Source organism: Hydractinia symbiolongicarpus, chromosome 7 (genome assembly GCF_029227915.1).
Source record: "Hydractinia symbiolongicarpus strain clone_291-10 chromosome 7, HSymV2.1, whole genome shotgun sequence".
NCBI classification, from domain to species: Eukaryota; Metazoa; Cnidaria; class Hydrozoa; order Anthoathecata; family Hydractiniidae; genus Hydractinia; species Hydractinia symbiolongicarpus.
Genome location: NC_079881.1, coordinates 9,794,868 through 9,813,761, shown reverse-complemented (window position 1 = coordinate 9,813,761; position 18,894 = coordinate 9,794,868). Strand labels below are relative to the sequence as shown.

The window sequence follows — 18,894 nt, the reverse complement described above, 5'->3', positions numbered from 1 at the left end:
TATCACGTGCGCTTCACACGCGCAAGGTCCCCGGTTCGAGCTCGGGCGGAATCATTGTCGAGTTGCTAGTTTTGTAATAGGCGTCAAACATTTGATTCACTGCGGCTTTTAAAAGCCTTGCCCTGTGTGAGGATCGAACTCACGACCTTCAGATTATGAGACTGACGCGCTGCCTACTGCGCTAACAAGGCACTGTGCCCTAATCCGATGCATTTCAGAAGAACGTTGTTATTACAATGTCTTCTTGCAAAATACTAAAGATGGCAGCGACGAAGACGGACGTATCGAGAGTAGCTTTCTACGGATTTATTTTGATATTTTTACATCTTTCTCTTTTGGTGAGAAAACCAAGTTTCTGTAGACCGGATGGAGTGAGTGTTACAATCGCTAAAGATGGAAGGTATATAGAACCAAAAGAAACTTTTATTTACTCAAGCATATTTGTCTCATCATCACCTAAATTTTACTTTCGTATACGGAGAAAAAGTTTGCTTCTCTTATTGATGTTAATTTGTGGAGATATTGAGAGTTGCCCAGGACCGGCATTAGATGAAATACTGAACTCCCGTGGAATCAAGTTAATACACCAAAACATTAGAGGATTATTTTATAACCGAGAAAATTTACAAGCACTTTTTTCAACCGAAAATACTATCATAACCTTATCAGAAACTCACATAAAATCCGACAGTTGTTATGACAATGAAAACTTATACGAAATGCCGGGGTACCAATTTATCTACAAAAACCGTACTAAAGGTGAAGGAGGTGGAGTAGCGATATATATTTCTGATGATTTAAAGTGGAAACGACGAGCAGATCTAGAAAAGGACAACGTAGAGTGCATATGGATTGAGGTCATCATTTTTAAAGGAAAAAATTTTCTTGTAGGGTGTATATATCGACCCCCTGATTCATCAAACTACTTACCAAAAGATTTTAACAAGTTTTTCAAGGACATGTTAATCAAAGTGAATACTCTCTCCATGGAAACGTTTCTCTTGGGTGACATAAACGCGAATTACAACGTTAAATCTTCTAATAAAGAACTAAAAGAGATAATTACGTCTCAGGGATTTTATCAAATAGTTGAAAAAGCAACACGAATTACAGCTGAAACCAAAACGCTAATCGATGTTATATTGACCAACAAAAGATCAAATGTAAAAGTTACGGACGTCATCCCATTAAGTTTGAGCGATCACGATTGTGTTTTATGTGTCAGAAAAATTAATCATAATAAAATTTCACATCGCACTATCAAATGCAGAAATTATGCGAAATACAACCACGAAGATTTTCAGGAAGACCTACGATCACGTGACTGGTCCCGTTTGTATATGATCACAAATGTTAATGCGGCTTGGCTTTACTTTAAACAGATTCTTTTTCCGATATTAGATAAACACGCTCCAATCATTGAAAAACGGGTGAAAGGTAAACGTTGCCCTTGGTTACCAAATGACATCAAGAAAGACATGAACACTCGAGACCAGCTTCTCCGTAAAGCGAGAAAATCCAACAAGGGATCTGACTGGTCTGCATATAAAACATTAAAAAATCGTTGTAACAACAGAATAAAATATGCTAGACAGAAGTATCATAGTGATTTACTTTCTGAGAATTGTAGAAATCCTGCAAAATTCTGGAAGTGTTTAAAAGAAATCCTACCTCCGAAAAATCCGAAAAAATCACAACAAACTACGTCAAGCGATAGTTCCAGAAACACTGCAAGAGCAAAAAGTTTTTGTTATTACTATTCTACTGTTGCAGAAAAACTCAAACAAGCTGCATTTCCATTGCAAAATTTCATCTGGAAGAAACCTAAGCAGTACGACCGCAGAACTGACAAAACCTTTAAGTTTGAATACGTTAGCAAACTGTTTGTAGAAAGAGAATTACAATCGTTGAAACGTAAAAAAGCTGCTGGATGGGATAATCTGCCACCGGGTATTTTGAAAGATGCAGCGACAGTTCTGTCAGGCCCCCTTGCGCATATCATTAATCTATCGCTACAAACTGCTACGGTCCCAACAGAATGGAAAATTGCCAAAGTAACTCCAATTTACAAAGGAGGCGACACAAAAGATTGTGGTAATTTCCGCCCAATATCTGTATTACCTGTTCTGTCCAAAATACTGGAAAAAGCTGTACACAAACAACTTATCGATTATCTGGAAAATCACAAGCTTTTATCAGAACACCAGTTTGGATACAGAAGACGCAGATCCACAGAGCTCGCAACAATTTTACTAGCTGATAGTATCCGTAAAGAAGTTGATAATGGTAACCTAGTCGGTGTGCTGTATATCGATCTTTCAAAAGCATTCGATACGCTCAACCATCCAGCTCTTCTAGAAAAGTTATCATCATATGGTATAAATGGTACAACTCACGAATGGTTTAGTGACTACCTTTTTAATAGAAAACAAATGTGTGTAGTTGAAAATTCCAAATCTGACTTGATGAGTGTGACATGTGGAGTGCCTCAGGGGTCAATACTAGGACCGTTACTCTTTCTGGTGTATTTCAATGACTTCAATGAATGTTTACAAAATTCAATCGACATCGAATTTGCTGACGACACAGTCATATACATAGCGGGAGCAAACAAATGTATTATTGAAAATCTATTAAACAACGACTTGAAAAATGTATCTTCGTATTTTGAAGAAAATGGTCTTGTCATCAACCTGAAAAAAGGCAAGTCAGAGTCAATGTTATTCGGTACATCTAAAAAACTGACCAAATGGGGAGATGAATTGTCATTGTACTACAACGAAACACCTATTCCAGCCACCAAAGAATACAAGTACCTAGGAACAATCCTCGACAACACCTTATCACTGAACAGCAATTTCAATCGAATGTACAGAAAAACCTGTGGCAAACTACGTTTGATGAACTCCATCTCGAAGATGTTGACACCATTAGCTAAACTGAAGGCATACACGGGAATGGTGTTACCTTGCATTACGTATAATTGTGCTGTTAATCTGAATTTAAATCGCACGCAACTGAACAAGCTGCAAAGTATCGATAGACTTACAGCAAAAATAGTGGTAGAGAAACAACCTACGGTGATCCACGAAATACATAAACATGCAGTGATACTGGTGAAAAAATGTCTGACAAATGAAATTTGTGAAAGTTATACTGATTATTTTAAGATCCACACACACGGAAGAGCAACCAGAAATAGCGGATTTCTGCTCCACGTTCCTGTTACTAAGCTGAAGTTCGCTACGTCTGGTTTTTTCTCCATGGGAGTGAAATTATACAATTCCTTGCCTATAAAAATAAGGCAAGAGGAGAGTTTTTTGGTTTTTAAGAAACTTGTTTCCGAGCACTATCATGCTTGACCAACCTCGTTTCCAGGATCTACACTATTATTCTTCGAAACGAGGTCGGTGCTTGCATTGTAATTTTTGTCTGTAATAGACATACTTTACATTACTTTCCAGGAGTCTTCTTTTAGTGGCCTATGTTCATCACGTTGGCAAATGTTTCTTGAACATATGGTACTTGGTGGCTCGTTTGTTTGCCTTACCACGCTGGTGACATCTCTTTACGTAGTGTTTTAGTCGAACCGTCTCTTTTTATTTCAAATTTTTGTCATGCTTTTTACCAACGATCTTTTCATTTTATTTTATTGTATAATATATTTAACTAATTTTAATTGATTATTCTTACATTTTAGCTTTTAAACAGGACGCATATTAATAGCAATATTTTTATATTGAAGTGCACATCCTGTATAAATATTCTTAAATAATAATAATAATAATAATGACTAAAATATTTGAAGTGCCGTTGCTTCCAAACGCCCAATAGGTGCTTCCGAGGAACAAATAACGGCACAGGTTCCACCGAGACTTGAACTCGGATCCCAAGATTCGGAGTCCTGAGTGCTAACCATTACACCATGGAACCTACAGAGGCTCTTCCGAGGTTCGCTTCGCGGAAACATCAATGATTCCGCCCGGGCTCGAACCGGGGACCTTGCGCGTGTAAAGCGCACGTGATAACCACTACACTACAGAATCTGGCAACTAACAAGCGACATGTTTTTGCTTTTTTCTCTAGCTATTTTAGCCTTGTATTGCTTTCCTTCGTCATAGGTTCCACAATTCATTGGATTACGTAGTGTAGCGGTTATCACGTGCGCTTCACACGCGCAAGGTTCCCGGTTCGTGCTCGGGCGGAATCATTGTTGAGTTGCTAGTTTTGTAATAGGCGTCAAACATTTGATTCACTGCGGCTTTTACAAGCCTTGCCCTGTGTGAGGATCGAACTCTCGACCTTCAGATTATGAGACTGATGCGCTGCCTACTGCACTAACAAGGCACTGTGCCCTAATCCGATGCATTTCAGAAGAACGTTGTTATTACAATGTCTTCTTGCAAATGACTAAAATATTTGAAGTGCCGTTGCTTCCAAACGCCCAATAGGTGCTTCCGAGGCACAAATAACGGCACAGGTTCCACCGAGACTTGAACTCGGATCGCAGGATTCAGAGTCCTGAGTGCTAACCATTACACCATGGAACCTACAGTGGCTCTTCCAAGGTTCGCTTCGCGAAAACATCAATGATTCCGCCCAGGCTCGAACCGGGGACCTTGCGTGTGTAAAGCGCACGTGATAACCACTACACTACGGAATCTGGCAACTAACAAGCGACATGTTTTTGCTTTTTTCTCTAGCTATTTTAGCCTGGTATTGCTTTCCTTCGTCATAGGTTACAAAATTCATTGGATTCCGTAGTGTAGCGGTTATCACGTGCGCTTTACACGCGCAAGGTCCCGGTTCGAGCCCGGGCGGAATCATTGTTGAGTTGCTAGTTTTGTAATAGGCGTCAAACATTTTATTCACTGCGGCTTTTAAAAGCCTTGCCCTGTGTGAGGATCGAACTCACGACCTTCAGATTATGAGACTGACGCGCTGCCTACTGCGCTAACAAGGCACTGTGCCCTAATCCGATGCATTTCAGAAGAACGTTGTTATTACAATGTCTTTTTGCAAATGACTAAAATATTTGAAGTGCCGTTGCTTCCAAACGCCCAATAGGTGCTTCCGAGGCACAAATAACGGCACAGGGTCCACCGAGACTTGAACTCGGATCGCAAGATTCAGAGTCCTGAGTGCTAACCATTACACCATGGAACCTACAGAGGCTCTTCCGAGGTTCTTTTCGCAGAAACATCAATGATTCCGCCTGGGCTCGAACCGGGGACCTTGCGCGTGTAAAGCGCACGTGATAACCACTACACTACGGAATCTGGCAACTAACAAGCGACATGTTTTTGCTTTTTTCTCTAGCTATTTTCGCCTTGTATTGCTTTCCTTCGTCATAGGTTCCAAAATTCATTGGATTACGTAGTGTAGCGGTTATCACGTGCGCTTCACACGCGCAAGGTTCCCAGTTCGAGCTCGGGCGGAATCATTGTTGAGTTGCTAGTTTTGTAATAGGCGTCAAACATTTGATTCACTGCGGCTTTTAAAATCCTTGCTCTGTGTGAGGATCGAACTCTCGACCTTCAGATTATGAGACTGACGCGCTGCCTACTGCGCCAACAAGGCACTTTGCCCTAATCCGATGCATTTCAGAAGAACGTTGTTATTACAATGTCTTCTTGCAAATGACTAAAATATTTGAAGTGCCGTTGCCTCCAAACGCCCAATAGGTGCTTCCGAGGCACAAATAACGGCACAGGTTCCACCGAGACTTGAACTCGGATCGCAGGACTCAGAGTCCTGAGTGCTAACCATTACACCATGGAACCTACAGAGGCTCTTCCGAGGTTCGCTTCGCGGAAACATCAATGATTCCGCCCGGGCTCGAACCGGGGACCTTGCGCGTGTAAAGCGCACGTGATAACCACTACACTACGGAATCTGGCAACTAACAAGCGACATGTTTTTGCTTTTTTCTCTAGCTATTTTAGCCTGGTATTGCTTTCCTTCGTCATAGGTTACAAAATTCATTGGATTCCGTAGTGTAGCGGTTATCACGTGCGCTTCACACGCGCAAGGTCCCGGTTCGAGCCCGGGCGGAATCATTGTTGAGTTGCTAGTTTTGTAATAGGCGTCAAACATTTGATTCACTGCGGCTTTTAAAAGCCTTGCCCTGTGTAAGGATCGAACTCACGACCTTCAGATTATGAGACTAAGGCGCTGCCTACTGCGCTAACAAGGCACTGTGCCCTAATCCGATGCATTTCAGAAGAACGTTGTTATTACAATGTCTTCTTGCAAATGACTAAAATATTTGAAGTGCCGTTGCTTCCAAACGCCCAATAGGTGCTTCCAAGGCACAAATAACGGCACAGGGTCCACCGAGACTTGAACTCGGATCGCCAGATTCAGAGTCCTGAGTGCTAACCATTACACCATGGAACCTACAGAGGCTCTTCCAAGGTTCGCTTCGCGGAAACATCAATGATTCCGCCCGGGCTCGAACCGGGGACCTTGCGCGTGTAAAGCGCACGTGATAACCACTACACTACGGAATCTGGCAACTAACAAGCGACATGTTTTTGCTTTTTTCTCTAGCTATTTTAGCCTCGTATTGCTTTCCTTCGTCATAGGTTCCAAAATTCATTGGATTACGTAGTGTAGCGGTTATCACGTGCGCTTCACACGCGCAAGGTTCCCGGTTCGTGCTCGGGCGGAATCATTGTTGAGTTGCTAGTTTTGTAATAGGCGTCAAACATTTGATTCACTGCGGCTTTTACAAGCCTTGCCCTGTGTGAGGATCGAACTCTTGACCTTCAGATTATGAGACTGATGCGCTGCCTACTGCACTAACAAGGCACTGTGCCCTAATCCGATGCATTTCAGAAGAACGTTGTTATTACAATGTCTTCTTGCAAATGACTAAAATATTTGAAGTGCCGTTGCTTCCAAACGCCCAATAGGTGCTTCCGAGGCACAAATAACGGCACAGGTTCCACCGAGACTTGAACTCGGATCGCAGGATTCAGAGTCCTGAGTGCTAACCATTACACCATGGAACCTACAGAGGCTCTTCCAAGGTTCGCTTCGCGAAAACATCAATGATTCCGCCCAGGCTCGAACCGGGGACCTTGCGCGTGTAAAGCGCACGTGATAACCACTACACTACGGAATCTGGCAACTAACAAGCGACATGTTTTTGCTTTTTTCTCTAGCTATTTTAGCCTGGTATTGCTTTCCTTCGTCATAGGTTACAAAATTCATTGGATTCCGTAGTGTAGCGGTTATCACGTGCGCTTCACACGCGCAAGGTCCCGGTTCGAGCCCGGGCGGAATCATTGTTGAGTTGCTAGTTTTGTAATAGGCGTCAAACATTTGATTCACTGCGGCTTTTAAAAGCCTTGCCCTGTGTGAGGATCGAACTCACGACCTTCAGATTATGAGACTGACGCGCTGCCTACTGCGCTAACAAGGCACTGTGCCCTAATCCGATGCATTTCAGAAGAACGTTGTTATTACAATGTCTTTTTGCAAATGACTAAAATATTTGAAGTGCCGTTGCTTCCAAACGCCCAATAGGTGCTTCCGAGGCACAAATAACGGCACAGGGTCCACCGAGACTTGAACTCGGATCGCAAGATTCAGAGTCCTGAGTGCTAACCATTACACCATGGAACCTACAGAGGCTCTTCCGAGGTTCGCTTCGCGGAAACATCAATGATTCCGCCTGGGCTCGAACCGGGGACCTTGCGCGTGTAAAGCGCACGTGATAACCACTACACTACGGAATCTGGCAACTAACAAGCGACATGTTTTTGCTTTTTTCTCTAGCTATTTTAGCCTTGTATTGCTTTCCTTCGTCATAGGTTCCAAAATTCATTGGATTACGTAGTGTAGCGGTTATCACGTGCGCTTCACACGCGCAAGGTTCCCGGTTCGAGCTCGGGCGGAATCATTGTTGAGTTGCTAGTTTTGTAATAGGCGTCAAACATTTGATTTACTGCGGCTTTTAAAAGCCTTGCTCTGTGTGAGGATCGAACTCTCAACCTTCAGATTATGAGACTGACGCGCTGCCTACTGCGCCAACAAGGCACTTTGCCCTAATCCGATGCATTTCAGAAGAACGTTGTTATTACAATGTCTTCTTGCAAATGACTAAAATATTTGAAGTGCCGTTGCCTCCAAACGCCCAATAGGTGCTTCCGAGGCACAAATAACGGCACAGGTTCCACCGAGACTTGAACTTGGATCGTAGGATTCAGAGTCCTGAGTGCTAACCATTACACCATGGAACCTACAGAGGATCTTCCGAGGTTCGCTTCGCGGAAACATCAATGATTCCGCCCGGGCTCGAACCGGGGACCTTGCGCGTGTAAAGCGCACGTGATAACCACTACACTACGGAATCTGGCAACTAACAAGCGACATGTTTTTGCTTTTTTCTCTAGCTATTTTAGCCTGGTATTGCTTTCCTTCGTCATAGGTTACAAAATTCATTGGATTCCGTAGTGTAGCGGTTATCACGTGCGCTTCACACGCGCAAGGTCCTGGTTCGAGCCCGGGCGGAATCATTGTTGAGTTGCTAGTTTTGTAATAGACGTCAAACATTTGATTCACTGCGGCTTTTAAAAGCCTTGCCCTGTGTAAGGATCGAACTCACGACCTTCAGATTATGAGACTAAGGCGCTGCCTACTGCGCTAACAAGGCACTGTGCCCTAATCCGATGCATTTCAGAAGAACGTTGTTATTACAATGTCTTCTTGCAAATGACTAAAATATTTGAAGCGCCGTTGCTTCCAAACGCCCAATAGGTGCTTCCGAGGCACAAATAACGGCACAGGTTCCACCGAGACTTGAACTCGGATTGCAGGATTCAGAGTCCTGAGTGCTAACCATTACACCATGGAACCTACAGAGGCTCTTCCGAGGTTCGCTTCGCGGAAACATCAATGATTCCGCCCGGGCTCGAACCGGGGATCTTGCGCGTGTAAAGCGCACGTGATAACCACTACACTACGGAATCTGGCAACTAACAAGCGACATGTTTTTGCTTTTTTCTCTAGCTATTTTAGCCTTGTATTGCTTTCCTTCGTCATAGGTTACAAAATTCATTGGATTCCGTAGTGTAGCGGTTATCACGTGCGCTTCACACGCGCAAGGTCCCCGGTTCGAGCCCGGGCGGAATCATTGTTGAGTTGCTAGTTTTGTAATAGGCGTCAAACATTTGATTCACTGCGGCTTTTAAAAGCCTAGCCCTGTGTGAGGATCGAACTCACGACCTTCAGATTATGAGACTGACGCGCTGCCTACTGCGCTAACAAGGCAATGTGCCCTAATCCGATGCATTTCAAAAGAACGTTGTTATTACAATGTCTTCTTGCAAATGACTAAAATATTTGAAGTGCCGTTGCCTCCAAACGTCCAATAGGTGCTTCCGAGGCACAAATAACGGCACAGGTTCCACCGAGACTTGAACTCGGATCGCAGGATTCAGAGTCCTGAGTGCTAACCATTACACCATGGAACCTACAGAGGATCTTCCGAGGTTCGCTTCGCGGAAACATCAATGATTCCGCCCGGGCTCGAACCGGGGACCTTGCGCGTGTAAAGCGCACGTGATAACCACTACACTACGGAATCTGGCAACTAACAAGCGACATGTTTTTGCTTTTTTCTCTAGCTATTTTAGCCTGGTATTGCTTTCCTTCGTCATAGGTTACAAAATTCATTGGATTCCGTAGTGTAGCGGTTATCACGTGCGCTTCACACGCGCAAGGTCCCGGTTCGAGCCCGGGCGGAATCATTGTTGAGTTGCTAGTTTTGTAATAGGCGTCAAACATTTGATTCACTGCGGCTTTTAAAAGCCTTGCCCTGTGTGAGGATCGAACTCACGACCTTCAGATTATGAGACTAACGCGCTGCCTACTGCGCTAACAAGGCACTGTGCCCTAATCCGATGCATTTCAGAAGAACGTTGTTATTACAATGTCTTCTTGCAAATGACTAAAATATTTGAAGTGCCGTTGCTTCCAAACGCCTAATAGGTGCTTCCGAGGCACAAATAACGGCACAGGGTCCACCGAGACTTGAACTCGGATCGCAAGATTCAGAGTCCTGAGTGCTAACCATTACACCATGGAACCTACAGAGGCTCTTCCGGGGTTCGCTTCGCGGAAACATCAATGATTCCGCCCGGGCTCGAACCGGGGATCTTGCGCGTGTAAAGCGCACGTGATAACCACTACACTACGGAATCTGGCAACTAACAAGCGACATGTTTTTGCTTTTTTCTCTAGCTATTTTAGCCTTGTATTGCTTTCCTTCGTCATAGGTTACAAAATTCGTTGGATTCCGTAGTGTAGCGGTTATCACGTGCGCTTCACACGCGCAAGGTCCCCGGTTCGAGCCCGGGCGGAATCATTGTTGAGTTGCTAGTTTTGTAATAGGCGTCAAACATTTGATTCACTGCGGCTTTTAAAAGCCTAGCCCTGTGTGAGGATCGAACTCACGACCTTCAGATTATGAGACTGACGCGCTGCCTACTGCGCTAACAAGGCAATGTGCCCTAATCCGATGCATTTCAAAAGAACGTTGTTATTACAATGTCTTCTTGCAAATGACTAAAATATTTGAAGTGCCGTTGCCTCCAAACGTCCAATAGGTGCTTCCGAGGCACAAATAACGGCACAGGTTCCACCGAGACTTGAACTCGGATCGCAGGATTCAGAGTCCTGAGTGCTAACCATTACACCATGGAACCTACAGAGGATCTTCCGAGGTTCGCTTCGCGGAAACATCAATGATTCCGCCCGGGCTCGAACCGGGGACCTTGCGCGTGTAAAGCGCACGTGATAACCACTACACTACGGAATCTGGCAACTAACAAGCGACATGTTTTTGCTTTTTTCTCTAGCTATTTTAGCCTGGTATTGCTTTCCTTCGTCATAGGTTACAAAATTCATTGGATTCCGTAGTGTAGCGGTTATCACGTGCGCTTCACACGCGCAAGGTCCCGGTTCGAGCCCGGGCGGAATCATTGTTGAGTTGCTAGTTTTGTAATAGGCGTCAAACATTTGATTCACTGCGGCTTTTAAAAGCCTTGCCCTGTGTGAGGATCGAACTCACGACCTTCAGATTATGAGACTAACGCGCTGCCTACTGCGCTAACAAGGCACTGTGCCCTAATCCGATGCATTTCAGAAGAACGTTGTTATTACAATGTCTTCTTGCAAATGACTAAAATATTTGAAGTGCCGTTGCTTCCAAACGCCTAATAGGTGCTTTCGAGGCACAAATAACGGCACAGGGTCCACCGAGACTTGAACTCGGATCGCAAGATTCAGAGTCCTGAGTGCTAACCATTACACCATGGAACCTACAGAGGCTCTTCCGAGGTTCGCTTCGCGGAAACATCAATGATTCCGCCTGGGCTCGAACCGGGGACCTTGCGCGTGTAAAGTGCACGTGATAACCACTACACTACGGAATCTGGCAACTAACAAGCGACATGTTTTTGCTTTTTTCTCTAGCTATTTTAGCCTTGTATTGCTTTCCTTCGTCATACGTTCCAAAATTCATTGGATTACGTAGTGTAGCGGTTATCACGTGCGCTTCACACGCGCAAGGTCCCGGTTCGAGCTCGGGCGGAATCATTGTTGAGTTGCTAGTTTTGTAATAGGCGTCAAACATTTGATTCACTGCGGCTTTTAAAAGCCTTGCTCTGTGTGAGGATCGAACTCTCGACCTTCAGATTATGAGACTGACGCGCTGCCTACTGCGCCAACAAGGCACTTTGCCCTAATCCGATGCATTTCAGAAGAACGTTGTTATTACAATGTCTTCTTGCAAATGACTAAAATATTTGAAGCGCCGTTGCTTCCAAACGCCTAATAGGTGCTTCCGAGGCACAAATAACGGCACAGGTTCCACCGAGACTTGAACTCGGATTGCAGGATTCAGAGTCCTGAGTGCTAACCATTACACCATGGAACCTACAGAGGCTCTTCCGAGGTTCGCTTCGCGGAAACATCAATGATTCCGCCCGGGCTCGAACCGGGGACCTTGCGCGTGTAAAGCGCACGTGATAACCACTACACTACGGAATCTGGCAACTAACAAGCGACATGTTTTTGCTTTTTTCTCTAGCTATTTTAGCCTTGTATTGCTTTCCTTCGTCATAGGTTACAAAATTCATTGGATTCCGTAGTGTAGCGGTTATCACGTGCGCTTCACACGCGCAAGGTCCCCGGTTCGAGCCCGGGCGGAATCATTGTTGAGTTGCTAGTTTTGTAATAGGCGTCAAACATTTCATTCACTGCGGCTTTTAAAAGCCTAGCCCTGTGTGAGGATCGAACTCACGACCTTCAGATTATGAGACTGACGCGCTGCCTACTGCGCTAACAAGGCAATGTGCCCTAATCCGATGCATTTCAGAAGAACGTTGTTATTACAATGTCTTCTTGCAAATGACTAAAATATTTGAAGTGCCGTTGCCTCCAAACGCCCAATAGGTGCTTCCGAGGCACAAATAACGGCACAGGTTCCACCGAGACTTGAACTTGGATCGCAGGATTCAGAGTCCTGAGTGCTAACCATTACACCATGGAACCTACAGAGGATCTTGCGAGGTTCGCTTCGCGGAAACATCAATGATTCCGCCCGGGCTCAAACCGGGGACCTTGCGCGTGTAAAGCGCACGTGATAACCACTACACTACGGAATCTGGCAACTAACAAGCGACATGTTTTTGCTTTTTTCTCTAGCTATTTTAGCCTGGTATTGCTTTCCTTCGTCATAGGTTACAAAATTCATTGGATTCCGTAGTGTAGCGGTTATCACGTGCGCTTCACACGCGCAAGGTCCCGGTTCGAGCCCGGGCGGAATCATTGTTGAGTTGCTAGGTTTGTAATAGGCGTCAAACATTTGATTCACTGCGGCTTTTAAAAGCCTTGCCCTGTGTGAGGATCGAACTCACGACCTTCAGATTATGAGACTGACGCGCTGCCTACTGCGCTAACAAGGCACTGTGCCCTAATCCGATGCATTTCAGAAGAACGTTGTTATTACAATGTCTTCTTGCAAATGACTAAAATATTTGAAGTGCCGTTGCTTCCAAACGCCCAATAGGTGCTTCCGAGGCACAAATAACGGCACAGGGTCCACCGAGACTTGAATTCGGATCGCAAGATTCAGAGTCCTGAGTGCTAACCATTACACCATGGAACCTACAGAGGCTCTTCCGAGGTTCGCTTCGCGGAAACATCAATGATTCGCCTGGGCTCGAACCGGGGACCTTGCGCGTGTAAAGCGCACGTGATAACCACTACACTACGGAATCTAGCAACTAACAAGCGACATGTTTTTGCTTTTTTCTCTAGCTATTTTAGCCTTGTATTGCTTTCCTTCGTCATAGGTTCCAAAATTCATTGGATTACGTAGTGTAGCGGTTATCACGTGCGCTTCACACGCGCAAGGTTCCCGGTTCGAGCTCGGGCGGAATCATTGTTGAGTTGCTAGTTTTGTAATAGGCGTCAAACATTTGATTCACTGCGGCTTTTAAAAGCCTTGCTCTGTGTGAGGATCGAACTCTCGACCTTCAGATTATGAGACTGACGCGCTGCCTACTGCGCCAACAAGGCACTTTGCCCTAATCCGATGCATTTCAGAAGAACGTTGTTATTACAATGTCTTCTTGCAAATGACTAAAATATTTGAAGCGCCGTTGCTTCCAAACGCCCAATAGGTGCTTCCGAGGCACAAATAACGGCACAGGTTCCACCGAGACTTGAACTCGGATCGCAGGATTCAGAGTCCTGAGTGCTAACCATTACACCATGGAACCTACAGAGGCTCTTCCGAGGTTCGCTTCGCGGAAACATCAATGATTCCGCCCGGGCTCGAACCGGGGACCTTGCGCATGTAAAGCGCACGTGATAACCACTACACTACGGAATCTGGCAACTAACAAGCGACATGTTTTCGCTTTTTTCTCTAGCTATTTTAGCCTTGTATTGCTTTCCTTCGTCATAGGTTACAAAATTCATTGGATTCCGTAGTGTAGCGGTTATCACGTGCGCTTCACACGTGCAAGGTCCCCGGTTCGAGCCCGGGCGGAATCATTGTTGAGTTGCTAGTTTTGTAATAGGCGTCAAACATTTGATTCACTGCGGCTTTTAAAAGCCTAGCCCTGTGTGAGGATCGAACTCACGACCTTCAGATTATGAGACTGACGCGCTGCCTACTGCGCTAACAAGGCAATATGCCCTAATCCGATGCATTTCAGAAGAACGTTGTTATTACAATGTCTTCTTGCAAATGACTAAAATATTTGAAGTGCCGTTGCCTCCAAACGCCCAATAGGTGCTTCCGAGGCACAAATAACGGCACAGGTTCCACCGAGACTTGAACTCGGATCGTAGGATTCAGAGTCCTGAGTGCTAACCATTACACCATGGAACCTACAGAGGATCTTCCGAGGTTCGTTTCGCGGAAACATCAATGATTCCGCCCGGGCTCGAACCGGGGACCTTGCGCGTGTAAAGCGCACGTGATAACCACTACACTACGGAATCTGGCAACTAACAAGCGACATGTTTTTGCTTTTTTCTCTAGCTATTTTAGCCTGGTATTGCTTTCCTTCGTCATAGGTTACAAAATTCATTGGATTCCGTAGTGTAGCGGTTATCACGTGCGCTTCACACGCGCAAGGTTCCCGGTTCGAGCTCGGGCGGAATCATTGTTGAGTTGCTAGTTTTGTAATAGGGGTCAAACATTTGATTCACTGCGGCTTTTAAAAGCCTTGCCCTGTGTAAGGATCGAACTCACGACCTTCAGATTATGAGACTGAGGCGCTGCCTACTGCGCTAACAAGGCACTGTGCCCTAATCCGATGCATTTCAGAAGAACGTTGTTATTACAATGTCTTCTTGCAAATGACTAAAATATTTGAAGTGCCGTTGCTTCCAAACGCCCAATAGGTGCTTCTGAGGCACAACTAACGGCACAGGTTCCACCGAGACTTGAACTCGGATCGCAGGATTCAGAGTCCTGAGTGCTAACCATTACACCATGGAACCTACAGAGGCTCTTCCGAGGTTCGCTTCGCGGAAACATCAATGATTCCGCCCGGGCTCGAACCGGGGACCTTGCGCGTGTAAAGCGCACGTGATAACCACTACACTACGGAATCTGGCAACTAACAAGCGACATGTTTTTGCTTTTTTCTCTAGCTATTTTAGCCTGGTATTGCTTTCCTTCGTCATAGGTTACAAAATTCATTGGATTCCGTAGTGTAGCGGTTATCACGTGCGCTTCACACGCGCAAGGTCCCGGTTCGAGCCCGGGCGGAATCATTGTTGAGTTGCTAGTTTTGTAATAGGCGTCAAACATTTGATTCACTGCGGCTTTTAAAAGCCTTGCCCTGTGTAAGGATCGCACTCACGACCTTCAGATTATGAGACTGAGGCGCTGCCTACTGCGCTAACAAGGCACTGTGCCCTAATCCGATGCATTTCAGAAGAACGTTGTTATTACAATGTCTTCTTGCAAATGACTAAAATATTTGAAGTGCCGTTGCTTCCAAACGCCCAATAGGTGCTTCTGAGGCACAACTAACGGCACAGGTTCCACCGAGACTTGAACTCGGATCGCAGGATTCAGAGTCCTGAGTGCTAACCATTACACCATGGAACCTACAGAGGCTCTTCCGAGGTTCGCTTCGCGGAAACATCAATGATTCCGCCCGGGCTCGAACCGGGGACCTTGCGCGTGTTAAGCGCACGTGATAACCACTACACTACGGAATCTGGCAACTAACAAGCGACATGTTTTTGCTTTTTTCTCTAGCTATTTTAGCCTTGTATTGCTTTCTTTCGTCATCGGTTCCAAAATTCATTGGATTCCGTAGTGTAGCGGTTATCACGTGCGCTTCACACGCCCAAGGTCCCCGGTTCGAGCCCGGCGGAATCATTGTTGAGTTGCTAGTTTTGTAATAGGCGTCAAACATTTGATTCACTGCGGCTTTTAAAAGCCTTGCCCTGTGTGAGGATCGAACTCACGACCTTCAGATTATGAGACTGACGCGCTGCCTACTGCGCTAACAAGGCACTGTGCCCTAATGCGATGCATTTCAGAAGAACGTTGTTATTACAATGTCTTCTTGCAAATGACTAAAATATTTGAAGTGCCGTTGCTTCCAAACGCCCCATAGGTGCTTCCGAGGCACAAATAACGGCACAGGTTCCACCGAGACTTGAACTCGGATCGCAAGATTCAGAGTCCTGAGTGCTAACCATTACACCATGGAACCTACAGAGGCTCTTCCGAGGTTCGCTTCGCGAAAACATCAATGATTCCGCCCGGTCTCGAACCGGGGACCTTGCGCGTGTAAAGCGCACGTGATAACCACTACACTACGGAATCTGGCAACTAACAAGCGACATGTTTTTGCTTTTTTCTCTAGCTATTTTAGCCTTGTATTGCTTTCCTCTGTCATCGGTTCCAAATTTCATTAGATTCCGTAGTGTAGCGGTTATCACGTGCGCTTCACACGCGCAAGGTCCCCGGTTCGAGCCCGGGCGGAATCATTGTTGAGTTGCTAGTTTTTTAATAGGCGTCAAACATTTGATTCACTGCGGCTTTTAAAAGCCTTGCCCTGTGTGAGGATCGAACTCACGACCTTCATATTATGAGACTGACGCGCTGCCAACTGCGCTAACAAGGCACTGTGCCCTAATCCGATGCATTTCAGAAGAACGTTGTTATTACAATGTCTTCTTGCAAATGACTAAAATATTTGAAGTGCCGTTGCTTCCAAACGCCCAATAGGTGCTTCCGAGGCACAAATAACGGCACAGGTTCCACTGAGACTTGAACTCGGATCGCAAGATTCAGAGTCCTGAGTGCTAACCTTTACACCATGGAACCTACAGAGGCTCTTCCGAGGTTCGCTTCGCGGAAACATCAATGATTCCGCCCGGGCTCGAACCGGGGACCTTGCGCGTGTAAAGCGCACGTGATATCCACTACACTACGAAATCTGGCAACTAACAAGCGACATGTTTTTGCTTTTTTCTCTAGCTATTTTAGCCTTGTATTGCTTTTCTTCGTCATAGGTTCCAAAATTCATTGGATTACGTAGTGTAGCGGATATCACGTGTGCTTCACACGCGCAAGGTTCCCGGTTCGAGCTCGGGCGGAATCATTGTTGAGTTGCTAGTTTTGTAATAGGCGTCAAACATTTGACTCACTGCGGCTTTTAAAAGCCTTGCCCTGTGTGAGGATCGAACTCTCGACCTTCAGATTATGAGACTGACGTGCTGCCTAATGCGCTAACAAGGCACTGTGCCCTAATCCGATGCATTTCAGAAGAACGTTGTTATTACAATGTCTTCTTGCAAATGACTAAAATATTTGAAGTGCCGTTGCTTCCAAACGCCCAATAGGTGCTTCCGAGGCACAAATAACGGCACAGGTTCCACCAAGACTTGAACTGGGATCGCAGGATTCAGAGTCCTGAGTGCTATCCATACACCATGGAACCTACAGAGGCTCTTCCGAGGTTCGCTTCGCGGAAACATCAATGATTCCGCCCGGGCTCGAACCGGGGACCTTGCGCGTGTAAAGCGCACGTGATAACCACTACACTACGGAATCTGGCAACTAACAAGCGACATGTTTTTGCTTTTTTCTCTAGCTATTTTAGCCTTGTATTGCTTTCCTTCGTCATAGGTTTCAAAATTCATTGGATTACGTAGTGTAGCGGTTATCACGTGCGCTTCACACGCGCAAAGTTCTCGGTTCGAGCTCGGGCGAAATCATTGTTGAGTTGCTAGTTTTGTAATAGGCGTCAAACATTTGACCCACTGCGGCTTTTAAAAGCCTTGCCCTGTGTGAGGATCAAACTCTCGATCTTCAGATTATGAGACTGACGTGCTGCCTACTGCGCTAACAAGGCACTGTGCCCTAATCCGATGCATTTCAGAAGAACGTTGTTATTACAATGTCTTCTTGCAAATGACTAAAATATTTGAAGTGCCGTTGCTTCCAAACGCCCAATAGGTGTTTCCGAGGCACAAATAACGGCACAGGTTCCACCGAGACTTGAACTCGGATCGCAGGATTCAGAGTCCTGAGTGCTAACCATTACACCATGGAACCTACAGAGGCTCTTCCGAGGTTCGCTTCGCGGAAACATCAATGATTCCGCCCGGGCTCGAACCGGGGACCTTGCGCGTGTAAAGCGCACGTGATAACCACTACACAACGGAGTATGGCAACTAACAAGCGACATGTTTTTGCTTTTTTCTCTAGCTTATTTAGCCTTGTATTGCTTCCCTTCGTCATAGGTTTCAAAATTCATTGGATTACGTAGTGTAGCGGTTATCACGTGCGCTTCACACGCGCAAGGTCCGCGGTTCGAGCTCGGGCGGAATCATTGTTGAGTTGCTAGTTTTGTAATAGGCGTCAAACATTTGATTCACTGCGGCTTTTAAAAGCCTTGCCCTGTGTGAGGATCGAACTCACGACCTTCAGATTATGAGACTGACGCGCTGCCTACTGCGCTAACAAGGCACTGTGCCCTAATCCGATGCATTTCAGAAGAACGTTGTTATTACAATGTCTTCTTGCAAATGACTAAAATATTTGAAGTGCCGTTGCTTCCAAACGCCCAATAGGTGCTTCCGAGGCACAAATAACGGCACAGGTTCCACCAAGACTTGAACTGGGATCGCAGGATTCAGAGTCCTGAGTGCTAACCATACACCATGGAACCTACAGAGGCTCTTCCGAGGTTCGCTTCGCGGAAACATCAATGATTCCGCCCGGGCTCGAACCGGGGACCTTGCGCGTGTAAAGCGCACGTGATAACCACTACACTACGGAGTCTGGCAACTAACAAGCGACATGTTTTTGCTTTTTTCTCTAGCTATTTTGGCCTT

At 45.6% G+C, this 18,894-nt stretch overlaps 55 non-coding genes across 55 annotated transcripts; 13 read left to right on the top strand and 42 right to left on the bottom strand.

The window, feature by feature from the left end:
* Positions 1-118: 118 nt before the first annotated feature.
* On the bottom strand, positions 119-191 carry Trnam-cau (transfer RNA methionine (anticodon CAU)). Its single transcript has one exon. It is a non-coding gene; the product is annotated as a tRNA-Met (tRNA).
* Positions 192-3,861: 3,670 nt separating this feature from the next.
* Trnar-ccg (transfer RNA arginine (anticodon CCG)) lies at positions 3,862-3,933 on the bottom strand. The gene has a single exon. It is a non-coding gene; the product is annotated as a tRNA-Arg (tRNA).
* Positions 3,934-3,973: 40 nt separating this feature from the next.
* On the bottom strand, positions 3,974-4,046 carry Trnav-uac (transfer RNA valine (anticodon UAC)). The gene has a single exon. It is a non-coding gene; the product is annotated as a tRNA-Val (tRNA).
* Positions 4,047-4,478: 432 nt separating this feature from the next.
* On the bottom strand, positions 4,479-4,550 carry Trnaq-cug (transfer RNA glutamine (anticodon CUG)). Its single transcript has one exon. It is a non-coding gene; the product is annotated as a tRNA-Gln (tRNA).
* Positions 4,551-4,590: 40 nt separating this feature from the next.
* Trnav-uac (transfer RNA valine (anticodon UAC)) lies at positions 4,591-4,663 on the bottom strand. The gene has a single exon. It is a non-coding gene; the product is annotated as a tRNA-Val (tRNA).
* A 91-nt stretch (positions 4,664-4,754) lies between these two features.
* Positions 4,755-4,826, top strand: Trnav-uac (transfer RNA valine (anticodon UAC)). The gene has a single exon. It is a non-coding gene; the product is annotated as a tRNA-Val (tRNA).
* A 64-nt stretch (positions 4,827-4,890) lies between these two features.
* On the bottom strand, positions 4,891-4,963 carry Trnam-cau (transfer RNA methionine (anticodon CAU)). Its single transcript has one exon. It is a non-coding gene; the product is annotated as a tRNA-Met (tRNA).
* A 243-nt stretch (positions 4,964-5,206) lies between these two features.
* On the bottom strand, positions 5,207-5,279 carry Trnav-uac (transfer RNA valine (anticodon UAC)). Its single transcript has one exon. It is a non-coding gene; the product is annotated as a tRNA-Val (tRNA).
* A 544-nt stretch (positions 5,280-5,823) lies between these two features.
* Positions 5,824-5,896, bottom strand: Trnav-uac (transfer RNA valine (anticodon UAC)). The gene has a single exon. It is a non-coding gene; the product is annotated as a tRNA-Val (tRNA).
* A 91-nt stretch (positions 5,897-5,987) lies between these two features.
* Positions 5,988-6,059, top strand: Trnav-cac (transfer RNA valine (anticodon CAC)). Its single transcript has one exon. It is a non-coding gene; the product is annotated as a tRNA-Val (tRNA).
* Positions 6,060-6,439: 380 nt separating this feature from the next.
* Trnav-uac (transfer RNA valine (anticodon UAC)) lies at positions 6,440-6,512 on the bottom strand. Its single transcript has one exon. It is a non-coding gene; the product is annotated as a tRNA-Val (tRNA).
* Positions 6,513-6,944: 432 nt separating this feature from the next.
* On the bottom strand, positions 6,945-7,016 carry Trnaq-cug (transfer RNA glutamine (anticodon CUG)). The gene has a single exon. It is a non-coding gene; the product is annotated as a tRNA-Gln (tRNA).
* Positions 7,017-7,056: 40 nt separating this feature from the next.
* On the bottom strand, positions 7,057-7,129 carry Trnav-uac (transfer RNA valine (anticodon UAC)). The gene has a single exon. It is a non-coding gene; the product is annotated as a tRNA-Val (tRNA).
* A 91-nt stretch (positions 7,130-7,220) lies between these two features.
* Trnav-cac (transfer RNA valine (anticodon CAC)) lies at positions 7,221-7,292 on the top strand. The gene has a single exon. It is a non-coding gene; the product is annotated as a tRNA-Val (tRNA).
* Positions 7,293-7,356: 64 nt separating this feature from the next.
* Positions 7,357-7,429, bottom strand: Trnam-cau (transfer RNA methionine (anticodon CAU)). Its single transcript has one exon. It is a non-coding gene; the product is annotated as a tRNA-Met (tRNA).
* A 243-nt stretch (positions 7,430-7,672) lies between these two features.
* Positions 7,673-7,745, bottom strand: Trnav-uac (transfer RNA valine (anticodon UAC)). Its single transcript has one exon. It is a non-coding gene; the product is annotated as a tRNA-Val (tRNA).
* A 544-nt stretch (positions 7,746-8,289) lies between these two features.
* Positions 8,290-8,362, bottom strand: Trnav-uac (transfer RNA valine (anticodon UAC)). Its single transcript has one exon. It is a non-coding gene; the product is annotated as a tRNA-Val (tRNA).
* Positions 8,363-8,453: 91 nt separating this feature from the next.
* Trnav-cac (transfer RNA valine (anticodon CAC)) lies at positions 8,454-8,525 on the top strand. The gene has a single exon. It is a non-coding gene; the product is annotated as a tRNA-Val (tRNA).
* A 268-nt stretch (positions 8,526-8,793) lies between these two features.
* Positions 8,794-8,865, bottom strand: Trnaq-cug (transfer RNA glutamine (anticodon CUG)). The gene has a single exon. It is a non-coding gene; the product is annotated as a tRNA-Gln (tRNA).
* Positions 8,866-8,905: 40 nt separating this feature from the next.
* Trnav-uac (transfer RNA valine (anticodon UAC)) lies at positions 8,906-8,978 on the bottom strand. The gene has a single exon. It is a non-coding gene; the product is annotated as a tRNA-Val (tRNA).
* A 91-nt stretch (positions 8,979-9,069) lies between these two features.
* On the top strand, positions 9,070-9,142 carry Trnav-cac (transfer RNA valine (anticodon CAC)). Its single transcript has one exon. It is a non-coding gene; the product is annotated as a tRNA-Val (tRNA).
* A 268-nt stretch (positions 9,143-9,410) lies between these two features.
* Trnaq-cug (transfer RNA glutamine (anticodon CUG)) lies at positions 9,411-9,482 on the bottom strand. Its single transcript has one exon. It is a non-coding gene; the product is annotated as a tRNA-Gln (tRNA).
* A 40-nt stretch (positions 9,483-9,522) lies between these two features.
* On the bottom strand, positions 9,523-9,595 carry Trnav-uac (transfer RNA valine (anticodon UAC)). The gene has a single exon. It is a non-coding gene; the product is annotated as a tRNA-Val (tRNA).
* Positions 9,596-9,686: 91 nt separating this feature from the next.
* Positions 9,687-9,758, top strand: Trnav-cac (transfer RNA valine (anticodon CAC)). Its single transcript has one exon. It is a non-coding gene; the product is annotated as a tRNA-Val (tRNA).
* Positions 9,759-10,138: 380 nt separating this feature from the next.
* Trnav-uac (transfer RNA valine (anticodon UAC)) lies at positions 10,139-10,211 on the bottom strand. The gene has a single exon. It is a non-coding gene; the product is annotated as a tRNA-Val (tRNA).
* Positions 10,212-10,302: 91 nt separating this feature from the next.
* On the top strand, positions 10,303-10,375 carry Trnav-cac (transfer RNA valine (anticodon CAC)). The gene has a single exon. It is a non-coding gene; the product is annotated as a tRNA-Val (tRNA).
* Positions 10,376-10,643: 268 nt separating this feature from the next.
* On the bottom strand, positions 10,644-10,715 carry Trnaq-cug (transfer RNA glutamine (anticodon CUG)). Its single transcript has one exon. It is a non-coding gene; the product is annotated as a tRNA-Gln (tRNA).
* Positions 10,716-10,755: 40 nt separating this feature from the next.
* On the bottom strand, positions 10,756-10,828 carry Trnav-uac (transfer RNA valine (anticodon UAC)). The gene has a single exon. It is a non-coding gene; the product is annotated as a tRNA-Val (tRNA).
* Positions 10,829-10,919: 91 nt separating this feature from the next.
* Trnav-cac (transfer RNA valine (anticodon CAC)) lies at positions 10,920-10,991 on the top strand. The gene has a single exon. It is a non-coding gene; the product is annotated as a tRNA-Val (tRNA).
* A 380-nt stretch (positions 10,992-11,371) lies between these two features.
* On the bottom strand, positions 11,372-11,444 carry Trnav-uac (transfer RNA valine (anticodon UAC)). The gene has a single exon. It is a non-coding gene; the product is annotated as a tRNA-Val (tRNA).
* A 431-nt stretch (positions 11,445-11,875) lies between these two features.
* Trnaq-cug (transfer RNA glutamine (anticodon CUG)) lies at positions 11,876-11,947 on the bottom strand. The gene has a single exon. It is a non-coding gene; the product is annotated as a tRNA-Gln (tRNA).
* Positions 11,948-11,987: 40 nt separating this feature from the next.
* Positions 11,988-12,060, bottom strand: Trnav-uac (transfer RNA valine (anticodon UAC)). Its single transcript has one exon. It is a non-coding gene; the product is annotated as a tRNA-Val (tRNA).
* Positions 12,061-12,151: 91 nt separating this feature from the next.
* On the top strand, positions 12,152-12,224 carry Trnav-cac (transfer RNA valine (anticodon CAC)). Its single transcript has one exon. It is a non-coding gene; the product is annotated as a tRNA-Val (tRNA).
* A 380-nt stretch (positions 12,225-12,604) lies between these two features.
* Trnav-uac (transfer RNA valine (anticodon UAC)) lies at positions 12,605-12,677 on the bottom strand. The gene has a single exon. It is a non-coding gene; the product is annotated as a tRNA-Val (tRNA).
* Positions 12,678-12,768: 91 nt separating this feature from the next.
* Trnav-cac (transfer RNA valine (anticodon CAC)) lies at positions 12,769-12,840 on the top strand. Its single transcript has one exon. It is a non-coding gene; the product is annotated as a tRNA-Val (tRNA).
* Positions 12,841-12,904: 64 nt separating this feature from the next.
* On the bottom strand, positions 12,905-12,977 carry Trnam-cau (transfer RNA methionine (anticodon CAU)). Its single transcript has one exon. It is a non-coding gene; the product is annotated as a tRNA-Met (tRNA).
* Positions 12,978-13,724: 747 nt separating this feature from the next.
* Positions 13,725-13,796, bottom strand: Trnaq-cug (transfer RNA glutamine (anticodon CUG)). Its single transcript has one exon. It is a non-coding gene; the product is annotated as a tRNA-Gln (tRNA).
* Positions 13,797-13,836: 40 nt separating this feature from the next.
* Trnav-uac (transfer RNA valine (anticodon UAC)) lies at positions 13,837-13,909 on the bottom strand. Its single transcript has one exon. It is a non-coding gene; the product is annotated as a tRNA-Val (tRNA).
* Positions 13,910-14,000: 91 nt separating this feature from the next.
* Trnav-cac (transfer RNA valine (anticodon CAC)) lies at positions 14,001-14,073 on the top strand. Its single transcript has one exon. It is a non-coding gene; the product is annotated as a tRNA-Val (tRNA).
* A 268-nt stretch (positions 14,074-14,341) lies between these two features.
* On the bottom strand, positions 14,342-14,413 carry Trnaq-cug (transfer RNA glutamine (anticodon CUG)). Its single transcript has one exon. It is a non-coding gene; the product is annotated as a tRNA-Gln (tRNA).
* A 40-nt stretch (positions 14,414-14,453) lies between these two features.
* On the bottom strand, positions 14,454-14,526 carry Trnav-uac (transfer RNA valine (anticodon UAC)). The gene has a single exon. It is a non-coding gene; the product is annotated as a tRNA-Val (tRNA).
* Positions 14,527-14,958: 432 nt separating this feature from the next.
* On the bottom strand, positions 14,959-15,030 carry Trnaq-cug (transfer RNA glutamine (anticodon CUG)). The gene has a single exon. It is a non-coding gene; the product is annotated as a tRNA-Gln (tRNA).
* Positions 15,031-15,070: 40 nt separating this feature from the next.
* On the bottom strand, positions 15,071-15,143 carry Trnav-uac (transfer RNA valine (anticodon UAC)). Its single transcript has one exon. It is a non-coding gene; the product is annotated as a tRNA-Val (tRNA).
* A 91-nt stretch (positions 15,144-15,234) lies between these two features.
* Trnav-cac (transfer RNA valine (anticodon CAC)) lies at positions 15,235-15,306 on the top strand. The gene has a single exon. It is a non-coding gene; the product is annotated as a tRNA-Val (tRNA).
* A 268-nt stretch (positions 15,307-15,574) lies between these two features.
* Positions 15,575-15,646, bottom strand: Trnaq-cug (transfer RNA glutamine (anticodon CUG)). The gene has a single exon. It is a non-coding gene; the product is annotated as a tRNA-Gln (tRNA).
* A 40-nt stretch (positions 15,647-15,686) lies between these two features.
* Trnav-aac (transfer RNA valine (anticodon AAC)) lies at positions 15,687-15,759 on the bottom strand. Its single transcript has one exon. It is a non-coding gene; the product is annotated as a tRNA-Val (tRNA).
* A 227-nt stretch (positions 15,760-15,986) lies between these two features.
* Trnam-cau (transfer RNA methionine (anticodon CAU)) lies at positions 15,987-16,059 on the bottom strand. The gene has a single exon. It is a non-coding gene; the product is annotated as a tRNA-Met (tRNA).
* A 131-nt stretch (positions 16,060-16,190) lies between these two features.
* Positions 16,191-16,262, bottom strand: Trnaq-cug (transfer RNA glutamine (anticodon CUG)). Its single transcript has one exon. It is a non-coding gene; the product is annotated as a tRNA-Gln (tRNA).
* A 40-nt stretch (positions 16,263-16,302) lies between these two features.
* On the bottom strand, positions 16,303-16,375 carry Trnav-uac (transfer RNA valine (anticodon UAC)). Its single transcript has one exon. It is a non-coding gene; the product is annotated as a tRNA-Val (tRNA).
* A 91-nt stretch (positions 16,376-16,466) lies between these two features.
* On the top strand, positions 16,467-16,539 carry Trnav-cac (transfer RNA valine (anticodon CAC)). Its single transcript has one exon. It is a non-coding gene; the product is annotated as a tRNA-Val (tRNA).
* A 380-nt stretch (positions 16,540-16,919) lies between these two features.
* Positions 16,920-16,992, bottom strand: Trnav-uac (transfer RNA valine (anticodon UAC)). The gene has a single exon. It is a non-coding gene; the product is annotated as a tRNA-Val (tRNA).
* A 543-nt stretch (positions 16,993-17,535) lies between these two features.
* Trnav-uac (transfer RNA valine (anticodon UAC)) lies at positions 17,536-17,608 on the bottom strand. Its single transcript has one exon. It is a non-coding gene; the product is annotated as a tRNA-Val (tRNA).
* A 432-nt stretch (positions 17,609-18,040) lies between these two features.
* Trnaq-cug (transfer RNA glutamine (anticodon CUG)) lies at positions 18,041-18,112 on the bottom strand. The gene has a single exon. It is a non-coding gene; the product is annotated as a tRNA-Gln (tRNA).
* Positions 18,113-18,453: 341 nt separating this feature from the next.
* Trnam-cau (transfer RNA methionine (anticodon CAU)) lies at positions 18,454-18,526 on the bottom strand. Its single transcript has one exon. It is a non-coding gene; the product is annotated as a tRNA-Met (tRNA).
* Positions 18,527-18,768: 242 nt separating this feature from the next.
* On the bottom strand, positions 18,769-18,841 carry Trnav-uac (transfer RNA valine (anticodon UAC)). Its single transcript has one exon. It is a non-coding gene; the product is annotated as a tRNA-Val (tRNA).
* Positions 18,842-18,894: the final 53 nt, after the last annotated feature.